A 12,003-nucleotide genomic window follows, 5' to 3' on the forward strand; every position below is an offset into this window, starting at 1 on the left:
ATCCAGTGGCTTGTGTTTAATTCCTCTGCTAATATTTTATTCTTAGAGTAATATAGAAGATCATTCCTGGCCTGGTGGTGGTGGTGCACACCTTTAATCCCAGCACCTGAGAGGCAAAGCAGGCAGATCTCTGTGAGTTTGAGGCCAGCCTGGTCTACAGAGTGAGTTCCAGGACAGCCAGGGTTGTTACACAGAGGAACACTGTCTTGGGGGGTAAAAACTATTCCTAGCACCCTATGCATATGAGCTGAGGGTAAGATTTCAAACTATACAGCTAAACTTTAACACAACCCAGCCTCAGTTGAACGTTTCAAATACTTCAATTGAAAAAATATAATTGATAAGAAAATCTAATCAATGAAACAACCCAGATGTGTAAAGTCTTAATACAGGAATTATAAGACATGAAAAGCAAAGGTAATACAACAAATCCTTAGCCAAACTAACCAAAGGAAAGAGGGAGAAGACACAAATTAATAAACTTAGAGACAAAAGGGGAACCATTGCAATAAATATCAGTAATATTTAGAAAATTATTATGTGGCATCGCATAAACACTTATATTTCACTGAATTGGAGAATCTAAAAGAGATGGATGCATGTCTAGATGCATATGAATTACTAAATTTAGACTGAGGTGAACAATGCAAACAGACCTGTAATAAGCTATGTGATCAAAGGGGCAATTTAAAACAAAAAAACCTTCCCAACTATAAAAAAAAGTCTAGGTCCAGATGGATTTGCTGCTGAATTCTACCAAATCACCAGGGAATTCACACCCATGTGTCTCAACTATTACACAAGATATAAAGAGAAGTACTGCTGCCTCACTCTTCTTACAAAGCCAGTAACACACTGATATCAGAGCCAGATCAAGGTACAACAGAAAAGGACAATAATAGGCTAATCTCCTTGATGTCTGTAGTTGCAAAAATTCTCAACAAAACACTTGTGAACTGCTTTCAAGAACACACCAAAAAGTTTGTTAACTAGATCAAGTTGACTTCATATATCCTACAAAGAAGTCAGGGAAACAATCCCATTCACAATTGCCTAAAAAAAAAAAAAATAAAAATGCCTTGGAATAAACCTAACCAAGAATGTGAAACACCTTTATAGTTAAAACTTCAAAATATAAGCCAAGTGGGTGGTGGTGCACGCCTTTAATTCCAGCACTCAGGAGGCAGAGGCAGGTGGATCTCAGTGAGTTTGAGGCCAGTCTAGTTTACAGAGCAAGTTCTAGGATAGCCAGGGCTACACAGAGAAACCCTGTTTTGAAAAACAAAAACAAACAAACAAACAAAAAACCTTCAAAACATTGAAGAAAGACATGAGAGAAGACACTAGAAAGTGAAAAGACTTCCCATGCTCATGGGTTGGGAGAATTAATACGTGAAAATGGACATACTACCCAAAGCAATCTACAGATCCAGTATAACCCCCCTCAAAATTCCAATGACATCAGCACAGAAATAGAAAGTAAAATCTTAAAATTGGTATGGAAGTACAAAAGACCTTGGGTCGCCAAAGCAATCTTGAACAAAAAGAACAATGACGGAGCCATCCCCATTCCTGATTTCAAGTTATATTACAGAGCCATAGTAACAAAAACAACATGGCATCGGCACAAAGCCAAATGCATACATCAATGGGATAGATGCGAGCACCATGCAGCTAAAGCTGCTTGGATTTTGACAAAATGGTGCTTATAAATCTGCATGTCTACAGATTTACTGTAGGGTAGACTTAGATCGTTACCACTCACTCTATGTGAAAATCAACTTCCAGATGGATCTCAGGCCTTAAAGTAAGACCTGAACTCCAAAGCGGTTTGAGGAAAGTTTGGAGAACACTTCATAACATCAGCATAAGCAGGGGCTTTCTCAACAGGGCACCGGCTCTCAGGAAAGAATGACAACAATTGGCAAATAAGATTTCATGAAATTAAAAGGCCTCTGCATGGCCAAGGAGCAGCCATGGGGAGAGGGAACCCACACAATGGGGAACGAAGTGTTCCAGCCCAGATTAACAAGCAATACTGAGAATATGCAAAGAACATGAAGAACTAATAGTATGAAAGCAAACAACAAACTCTTTTAAAAACGTTCTAATAAAACAAGTAGATAGTTCTCAAAGAATGAAATATGAATGGACAGTGGACATGTGTGATCATGTCGATCATCACCAGACATCAGAGAAATGCAAACCAAAACCACGTTGGGATGAGTTTTCGCGCCACTCAGAATGGAAGGCATTAAGTAAACACACAACAAACACAGGCGAGGATGGACGAAAGAGAGCCCGCAGAACTGCTGGTGGGAACGGAAACTGGAGCACTCAAGAGACAGCTCAGTGGTTAGAGGTCTGTACTACTCTTCCGAGGACCCGAGTTCCCTTCCCGGCACCCATACGGGCTTCTTACAATGCCCTGTGATTCCATGGGCATCCACCGCCACCTTCCAACTTCTGCAGGCCCTGCACTCACATGCACAAACCCACACACAGACATGCACATACACCCATAAAGTAATAATCAAAATAAAATAATGTAACTCTTACGCCTGCCGTTTCCTTAGTCTGGAGGTTCTTCAGCAACTGAAGGGAGAACTCCCATGCGGCCCCGCTCTGCCATTCCTGAGTATTCGTCTAGAGGACTCTGCGTCCACTTATCACAGAGATGCTTGTCCATCAGTGTTATTGCAGTAATGTCCACAGTAGCTAAGGAAACCAACTCAGGTGTCTGTCCATCAATGGTGGAGTGGAAAAAGAAATTGTGTCATGTATATGTCGTGGAATTTTTGCCCACCATAAAGAAGAACTGTTGGTTAAACGGCGCGATGCTTATGGCTGACCGCTGTCCACAGCGGCCATGCTGTTGGAGGAGAGTGCTGGAGAGAGTCATGAGCCATGGCTACCTTTTTAGAGCTTTATTGGGAGAGGGAGGGGAGAGAGAGGAAGAGAGAGAGAGGGAGAGGGAGGGAGGGAGAGAGAGGACAGATGGAAGGAAGGATTGGAAAGGAAAGAGAGGGACGCACAGAGGGCCCACCTGCTTTTTAGGCTGGGACGCCATCACAGGCTGATGATGTAATTGAGGACAGAATCCTTACAAGAACAAAGTTATTTCATTTGTAGAAAAGTGGATGGGACTGGCGATAACTGTATTGAGCAAATTTAGTCAGGCACAGATTTGGAAGGACAGCATATTTTCTTTGAGGTTTTATGTCCCTACATAGAATCATAAATGTACATACAAGTGAAAGTCAACTGTCTCGAACAGTAAGAAGTAGTAACTGGGATGAGGAAGAATGAAAAAGAGGAAGGGATATGGTGTGTGTTGGGGAATATGCTCAAAAGACATTTTAATACATATTGAAAACATCCCCATGGGACCCAGTGCCATGCACAATGAAAGCAAAAGATGGAACAACAACAAACCCAGACATTCGAGATGATGTCATTACTAGGAATCGGATTTTCCTCACCCACTTGTTTGGTTTCTGTTTGAGATTGCTGTCTTTTGTTAGTTTGTATAATCACTGTTCTAAACTAACTGTAACATCTGTTGGTTTTGCTCTATGTAGCTGTTAGAATCTGTTTAGCTTGGTGGTTAGCTAATACACACTGATACACAATTTGTTTAAATGCCTGGGCTCACTGGTCATTCTTTGGTTCTGTGTTTGTTTGTTTGTTTGTTGTTTGTTTTGAGACAGGGTCTATATAGCTCTGTCTGGCCTGGAACTTGGTATGTAGACAAGACTGACCTTGAACTCATAGAGATCTGCCTGCTTCTGCCTCCTGAATGCTGGGATTAAAGGCGTAGGCCACCACATCCAGCTTCCTGGCCATTCTTTGGGGGCTCCGTGTGCACACTGGGTTTGTTTTTCCCAGGTTCTTTACAATTCTTTCAAAGCCTTTAATTAATTCCTACTTCCCAAAGTCCCAAGGTTCACAGAGGTGAGAATGTATTCCCCCATCTTTTTCTTTGTTGACAGACCTTTGGACTTCCACAGCCTTATGCACGAACACCTCCTTCTAGAGTCCCACAAATATGTCAGATCTTTGCAAAGCTCCTAGACATCTCATCCTCGAGATTTTTCACTCTAAGCTTTTTAGTTAGCTAGCCCAAATGTCTGACCTGATATTATACCCCGCTGGAGGCAGGCTGTGACATCACAGTTCTCAGGGCTTTCCACAGTCCCTGGGAAAAGGCTCTTCACATTGGGTGACCTCTGGGTCAAGCCACATGTCGATGGACGGTCTTGTGAGTGGGCTCTTTTAAGTGACCTTGCCTGATGACATAATGTTACTTCCTCGGCATGGGGCTTTGAAGGAGTTCCAAAGCCGGCCGTGGTGACCTCTCTGGTGACTGCCAGAGAACAAATTTCTACTGAAAAAAAAGAAGAATGAGGAATAGGGCAAATAACAAAATGCCAAAACGCTCCCAGCTTTGAATGGCTGAAATCTAGCCTTCTGAATTAATATTCTGTGGTTGATATGGACAGTTTTGCCATTTTTCCCCTCTATTTTTAATGGGAGAGAATTTTGGAGGTCTATGTTCTACCCTTTTCTCTGATGTTGCCCATCTAGTTATATGTTTTTTTAATCATACATGAATATTTTATATAACATTAAACAGTCTCTCAAAACATGAATGTTACTGGATGTATAATTTATCGTCGTATTTATATTTTATCTGAAAATTCATCTATGTTGAATTCCCAGATTATCTTCTATTTTTACAGGTAATGACTTAACAGATTCTCTGCCTGTAATTTGGATTATTTTCTTAGGATAAATTGATGGAAATGGGGTAATTTACTAGACTAACATCAGGAAGAAGAAATGCTAGGAAGCCAGTGGTAAGCCACAGAAAAAAGGAACTAACCCTGGAGATTCACACTTGGGTAAGCTGGCCCCTAGGAAGGCACAATGAAATAAGTCATCAGAGTCTTCTCTTTGTTTTTTCCCCACTCCAGTGTCCTCAGAATGTTGACTCTTCCTCCTTGTTGCCTCAGGGGGTAAGTGGCTCAAAGCAGCACACTGCCACACAGGCAAAATTCAAGAAAGCGGGATGTGCAGAGTCATGGAGAGCAGCTCTTTACATGCTGCTCTGGAAAGTCTTTTCCAGGAGAGCCTACTACAATTCCCTGGGGCCACTTATTTATACGGCTGAGTCCCGTGGCCAGCACAAATTGTTCAAGACCTAGGAAAATGGTATTTGGCTTCTTCAAGAGTCAAGAGGCGAGGAGAGCTTGGAGATAGCTGAGGAGTATCGAGCTGTACTAGGTAACAAAAGCTAAATGATTCAGTCTGACCAATCACCCCATGTTTCTTGGATTAACTACATTCGGTGTGGCTGGGCTTGCCAGTGGGTGGGCTCAGGTCTATTCTGTTCATGGTGTCGTGTTTGTGTTTCCTTTCAATGTAAAGTAGAATGCAATCAAACAATATGAAATAAATGTATGTTTTAGACTCACAGAGATCCACCTGCCTCTGCCTCCCGAGTGCTAGGATTAAAGGTGTGTGCCACCACCTCTCAGCAGCACCCAGAAATCTTTCCACATGTATTCTCTCTCCTTCTTCCAAAGTTAAACACCATTTTGACTACACACACACACACACACACACACACACACAACACACACACACACACAGATTCTGCATCCTCAGAAGATTGTGATAATAATTGATCCACATTTGTGTTGTTGGTTGTTTCTACTCTTTTAGGGGGCCCTACACCCAGCTCCCAAACAAATCACAAGGAGGCTTATTCTTAATTATAAATGCCCGGCCTTAACTTGGCTTACTTCTTGCCAGTTTTTCTTAATTTTAAATTATGCCATTTACCTTTTGCCTCTGGGATTTTCCCATTCTCTTGCTTCTGTAAATATTACTCTGTGGCTTGCTGTGTAGCTGGGTGGCTGATCCCTGGAGTCCCCCTCCTTCTCTCGCTCCTAGATTTTGCCTTTCCCAGATTTCTCCTTCTATATATTCTCTCTGTCTGCCAGCCCCACCTCTCCTTTCTCCTGCCTTGCAATTGGCCAGTTCTTTATGAGACCATCAGGTGTTTTAGACAGGCACAGTAACACAGCTTCACAGAGTTAAACAAATGCAACATAAACAAAGTAACACACCTTAAAATAATATTCCCCAACACATTTGTTCATGATGTTTACATTTAAATCCACAGGCTTTGCAGTCTTTTTTCTCTCTTTTTAAACATACCATTTAAGTATATGAATCTATTGTTTTCCTCTCTAGGTCTTTCTTTGCTTATATCCATTTAAGAATTGGATGCTTAGCCAGGTGTGTGGGGAGGGTGGGGGCACATGCCTTTAATCCCAGTGCTCAGAGGCAGGCAGATCTCTGTGAGTTCAAGGACAGCCTAGTTGACAAAGTGAGTTCCAGGACAGCCAGGGCTACACAGAGAGAGCCTGTCTAACCCCTCCCCGCCACTGCCACCAAAAAATAAATAAATAAAAAAGAAAAAAAGAATAACTTAGGGCTTTTAAGCCATGTATGGTGATAAATATCTACTGTCTTTACCACTGGGACGCTAATGCAGGACTGCTTGAGTTCTGGGTTCTGAGACCATCCTTGGCAATACAGTAAGACTGGCATTACAGAGGAAACAGGGAGGAAGGGAGGGGAGGAGGGAGGGAGGGAGGAGAGACGGAGGAGGGAGGAGAGGGAGGGAGGGAGAAGTTTGGTTCCTTTGATCTATAGAATTCCCCACCTTCTGGATTTTTAACAATTGCACATCCATGGTGCAGCTTGGCACATTTCTTTGCCCTCTGTGTTTCCTGTAATGGATCTAGAGGCTCGAGCAGGCTTAGGTCTACAGACTATGTCTTTCATCGCTTTTTAATGTTAGTGGCATTAATGTGCAATAAACAGATCCATTAATTCATTTAAACTGCAATATGGTAGTAATATAACTCTATCATTTATTGAACTTGTATTAAGGAAGGACTCATCCCCTCATCTACTCATGGCTACCCACTAAAAGTTTATACAGGGAAATCGGGATGTTAGATTATTTTTTTCAGCTTTACGAAACAATGAATCAATTCCCTGTAATTCTCCAAAGGAGACCATTTAGTCTTACATTATGATGAATTGATTCCAATAAAGGTATTTGAAATGTGAAAGTCCATTGCAGTCATTATTCCTTTTTTGTTTTGTTTTGTTTTGTTTTTTCGAGACAGGGTTTCTCTGTGTAGCTTTGCACCTTTCCTGGAACTCACTCTGTAGCCCAGGCTGGTCTTGAACTCACAGAGATCTGCCTGGCTCTGCCTCCCAAGTGCTGGGATTAAAGGCGAGTGCCCCTACCACCTGGCTTCATTCATTATTCTTATTGAAATTACAATTCTTATCTTTGACCACTGGGAACTTTTCAAGATGACTCCTGAGTCAAAATACCCAACCTCGACTGCTGCTACCCACCCCCCTGGGTCAGCCCATCCCTCCCCTCTCTGGAGTATAGTGATGTGTTCTTTCTCTCAGCTTAATACACCCTGGCTTGAATCCTCTGTATTCGTTGGCTTCATTCTTCTAAGTAGGCAAGAACTAAAGAGACTTCGGCCCGGGAACGTGTGTACATTACTAGATTACGGCACCATCACACCCTCCAGGCTGTCCTGTCAAGGGCTCCATTTTTGTCTACAGATAATTACAAATTTAATGTCCCCACCAGTCCTAGTGATTCTGGTGCCTGAAGCTTTTTCTCTGATACATTTCCTCGGGAATTTTGGAAGAATAACAATCCCTAAATTTTTACATATTCTCGAATGTCACAGTTTGAGTATCCTAAATTGGTTTTTTTCTTCTATTTTTTTTTAAATCTGGCATAAAATGTAACAATTAAAAACTAGTGAAAATCTACTGTCCCCTTAAAGTCATGTGATGTTTAACCACATTATTTTTTCCAAGCCCAGAAAATTTACTATATTGTGTCTTGGTGTTGGTCACCCAGGTTCCATAGTCTCTTTCAATCTGTACATTCAAATTTGCTTTACTTCAGAAGATCCTTATGCTGTTGCATTTAGTATTTCTTCAATTTTCTTTGTGTTTTAATTTGGACACATCTCTTATCCATATGTTGCATCTTCTTTGCTTATAACCATCCAGTCTCAAGGGTTATCTCTATCTTAATTTCTTTGGAAGCTTTCCCCCATATTTTCACTTTCTGTTTCTCCTAATGCATTACCATTGTGTTTATTCTTGGGGTCCATTAAAATTAGTTTGAACATTTATGTTTCTATTCTTGAATTGTGTTACTCCTGAGTTTTTCTTATTCTCGTTTACGTGGTTCTTTCCTGGTTTGTGTCATTTTCTTGAAGAATTTTGGCTCATTTAAATAACACATTATAAACTTCTTCCCTTTGGATTTTTGCTGTGTTTTTGTAGTTTTAAAATCAGTCAGTCTTTCTGTCTTGCTTTCATTCCCTACAGTGATATTGTTCCACTTCCTATTTTTATTTGTCTAATAACTTTCTATGATACCTGATCTCAGTTTTAATCAATACCCCACCCAAGGCTGGAGACTAAACCCAGAGACTAAAAGCAAAGCTAGGCTGGGCGTGGTGGCAAAAGTCAATATAGATGACTTTTCTTGTTATTTTGTCTTTTTTTTTTTTTTCTTCAGAGCTGAGGACCGAACCCAGGGCCTTGCACTTGCTAGGCAAGTGCTCTACCACTGAGCTAAATCCCCAACCCCTAGATGTCTTTTCTAATGTTACAAAGCTACCCACCACCCTGTTGTTTCCCGAGTTGCTAGATGGTGTTCCATTTTCTCCTGACATAAAATGTTACAATCAAAAAGCCTCATGGGATTGGAGACAAGGCTCACTGTGTAAAGACACATGTCACCAAGCCTGGAATCCTTAGCTCAACTCCTGCCAGCTGTTCCTTGACCTCCACACATGTGCCGTGGCATGTGCCCCGCACCAAAATAAATGCAATAATTTTTAAGAGTTGAGTGCAAATTTTGTTTTATGAGTCTTCCTGCCTTATGCTCCCCTCGTCTGTTTTCCGGATCTTTATTCCTTTTTTTTTTTTTTTCTATAGCACCTATTCTGTTCAGTTTTCATTCTACTCCAGTGATACCCTCAGCAGAGGGCCCCGTCCTAAAAGAGGGACCTGCCCGAGTCCACAGGGACAGGCGGCTTCAGGTCTTGAATGCCATCCGCCAGGCTCACGTGTACTCCAGGGCTCCTCGGCACGAGGCCAACAGCTCCAGCCACAGAACAAACTCGAAGCCAGAATCTGCTGCCACCTCTGTCTGCAGCACACTTTATTTTTAAACGTGCTGTGGACAGACTACCGCGGCTTACAAGGGCACGCACAATGTCAACGCCCAAGGAAAAACACGCTTCCCCGGGGAGCCACAAAACCACGCAAAGAGCAGTGTGCGGCTGGAAACTACGGCGCCATAGTCCACACCAGCCCCGTCAAACTCATATTCTCTTCTTCTCATCCTCTGCCCCATCCCAGGAGTGCTGGGATCCCAGGCACGCGCCATGGTGCCCAGTGTATGCAGTGCTGAGCAGGGTTGAGCTCAGTGCTTTGTGAATGCCAGACAAGCACTCCGAGTGAGCAACATCCCCCAGGCACACCCCGGAAAAATGCATTTTCTAGATCAGAGAAGACTACTTTCTGGAAGTGGCTGGTTACCTTCATTTACAGACAAGACAGTGCCCAATGAACAACCATACTCATGACTGAATATTTTAAATTTGATGTTAAATCAGTAAATACATAAGTATATAAATTATTATATTTACTATATATAAGTAAATAAATGTATTATATATGTAGCTTAATGGCTCGATCACACTTGTATTTTAGTAAAGCTTAATATACAGTTCTGCGCTTAAAATTTTTTAATTTAATTTTCTTTTCTGCACAACGTATTTGGATGGTTCTTTCCCCTTCCCGGTGAGACAGATTCCCACTTCACAGCTCAGGCTGACCTTTGACCTGTGAGTCTGCGCTCTTAGTCTCTTGGCCGCCGGGATCAAAGGACTGTCATTACGTTCGGCCTTAATGCTTTTTATTGTTAATTTATTAGTCATTTGTCTTTCTTTAGCCTGTGCTCACAACCTTTATCCAGTTCTCTTGTGCCAGATGTTTTTCTTATTGATGTATAAGATGTGATATCTTATCTTTTGACGTTCTTGTACATGTATGTTCTGAGTTGTCACTTCATCCTCACATCTGTGCTCTCGGGCTTTTCACTAACTGTGATAAATACCTGAGGAAAATCAATTTACGAAGAGAGACTTTCGCTCCGTTTTGGGATGTATCATTACGACAGGTTGGCCCTCTTACCTTTTGGGCCCGTTATCGATAAGGCAGGCATCACGTGGGAGCACGCAGCAGAGGAAAGCTTGACCACCCCTATGGCTAGTCGCCCGGTATCACCTTCAAAAGCGCACTCCCAGTGACCCAACTTGCCCAGGGTGCCCGCTTCCTGAGGTGTCCACCACTTCTCAGGAGAACCAAGCTAGTGACGGAGCTTTTCATGTGTGGACTCGGCAGATATTCCACATTCAACCTCTAGCACTACCTTAAAAACGTTAAAACCCAAACCATTTATGAATGTGTGTGTCGGTACATGCAGGTGAGGACCTGAATCAAGTATGGCTGATCCTGCCCATGCACCTGTGTTTTCTACTTAGCACGGCATGGGAGTGGTTGGTGAAGTACAGTGTCCATCACATGGCCATGTTACTACAATACCTTTTTACTTTGCTATTTTATATTGTGTGCGTTTGCATGCATGCATGCTTGTGAATTTGGATGCATATGGAGGACAAAGACTGCCTTGGGTGTTTGCCCTTCATGTTGTTTGAGATCAGGTCTTTTCATCGTCCACCACGTGGGTCATGACTAAGATCCCTATGACAAAAATTTATTTAGCATGTTAAGCATAGGCTTTTGCATGCATGAGCTTCCAGAAATGGAGATGTGAAGAAATGGGGGAAATCTACGAATTTGTGTGGACAGTTGTGCACAGCATTATAGGAAGACTCGGGGCTCTGATCTAAGAGTATTAAACTGCAGAGGACCCAGAAGGCCTCTCTTTCCAGATTCTCCTTGGCACCCTGCATGAAATTGCTTCTCCAGGGGGTGGGGGTGGGGTGTCGAGCCAGGTATCCAGGTATCATTTATGAAATAGTTTCCCCTCCCCCCATGCATCAGTGACATCATCTTTATCCCAGAATGAACTGCGTTATAGCCCTTGGGTCTGTTTCTGAACTGCTTTGGTTACATGGATGTGCCTCTCTATGGTTCTCCATCCCCAACAAAATCTTTCCATGTCGTCCAGGAAGCCCTAGACATCACTATGCAACTGTGGCTGGTCTTGATCTCCTATCTCAATCAAGGATATCCGAGGACTTGCATGGCCTTCATTTACAGTCAGAAGGTAAAGGAACCCAGGGCTGGAGTGAATGTCATCATTATGTCTGCAATTCATGTCCTTACTGTATAATCAGAAGCTGGAGAGAGCTGAGACAAGTTTAAATCAGAGACACGGTGGGAAGAGGAAAAGAATTAATGCTAATCCCTCAAGGGCAGAGGGCTCTGAGCTGAGGGAAGACACTTAAGAAGATAAATATCCTCCCAAATATTTGTAGGCACAGCAGAAAGCTGCAGCCACACTTGTGGTTAACGAGAGACACTCTTTTCTTTCCTGACAAGTATCCAAGACACACTCAGAGGGCGGAGCCCTGAAAGCTGGCCAGTGATGACCCTGCGAGGAGCTAGCTGTGGTGTGTGAGGGCAGGCTCCAGTCCTTCACCTACAGCAGACTATAGAATATTTATTGATCTCCCTTGGAGTAACAGGGTTAGTGAAGATCGTCAACACTCCGGGGAGATAAACATGAAATGTGCGTGTTTTTTTTCTTCCAGATTAATCTATCGATTATGCCGTGGGGCTGCCCCTTCCCACTCGATCTCAGTCTGACTGTTTATCAGAATGATTTCTCTCCCTCAC

Source organism: Peromyscus leucopus, chromosome 18 (assembly GCF_004664715.2).
Source record: "Peromyscus leucopus breed LL Stock chromosome 18, UCI_PerLeu_2.1, whole genome shotgun sequence".
NCBI classification, from domain to species: Eukaryota; Metazoa; Chordata; class Mammalia; order Rodentia; family Cricetidae; genus Peromyscus; species Peromyscus leucopus.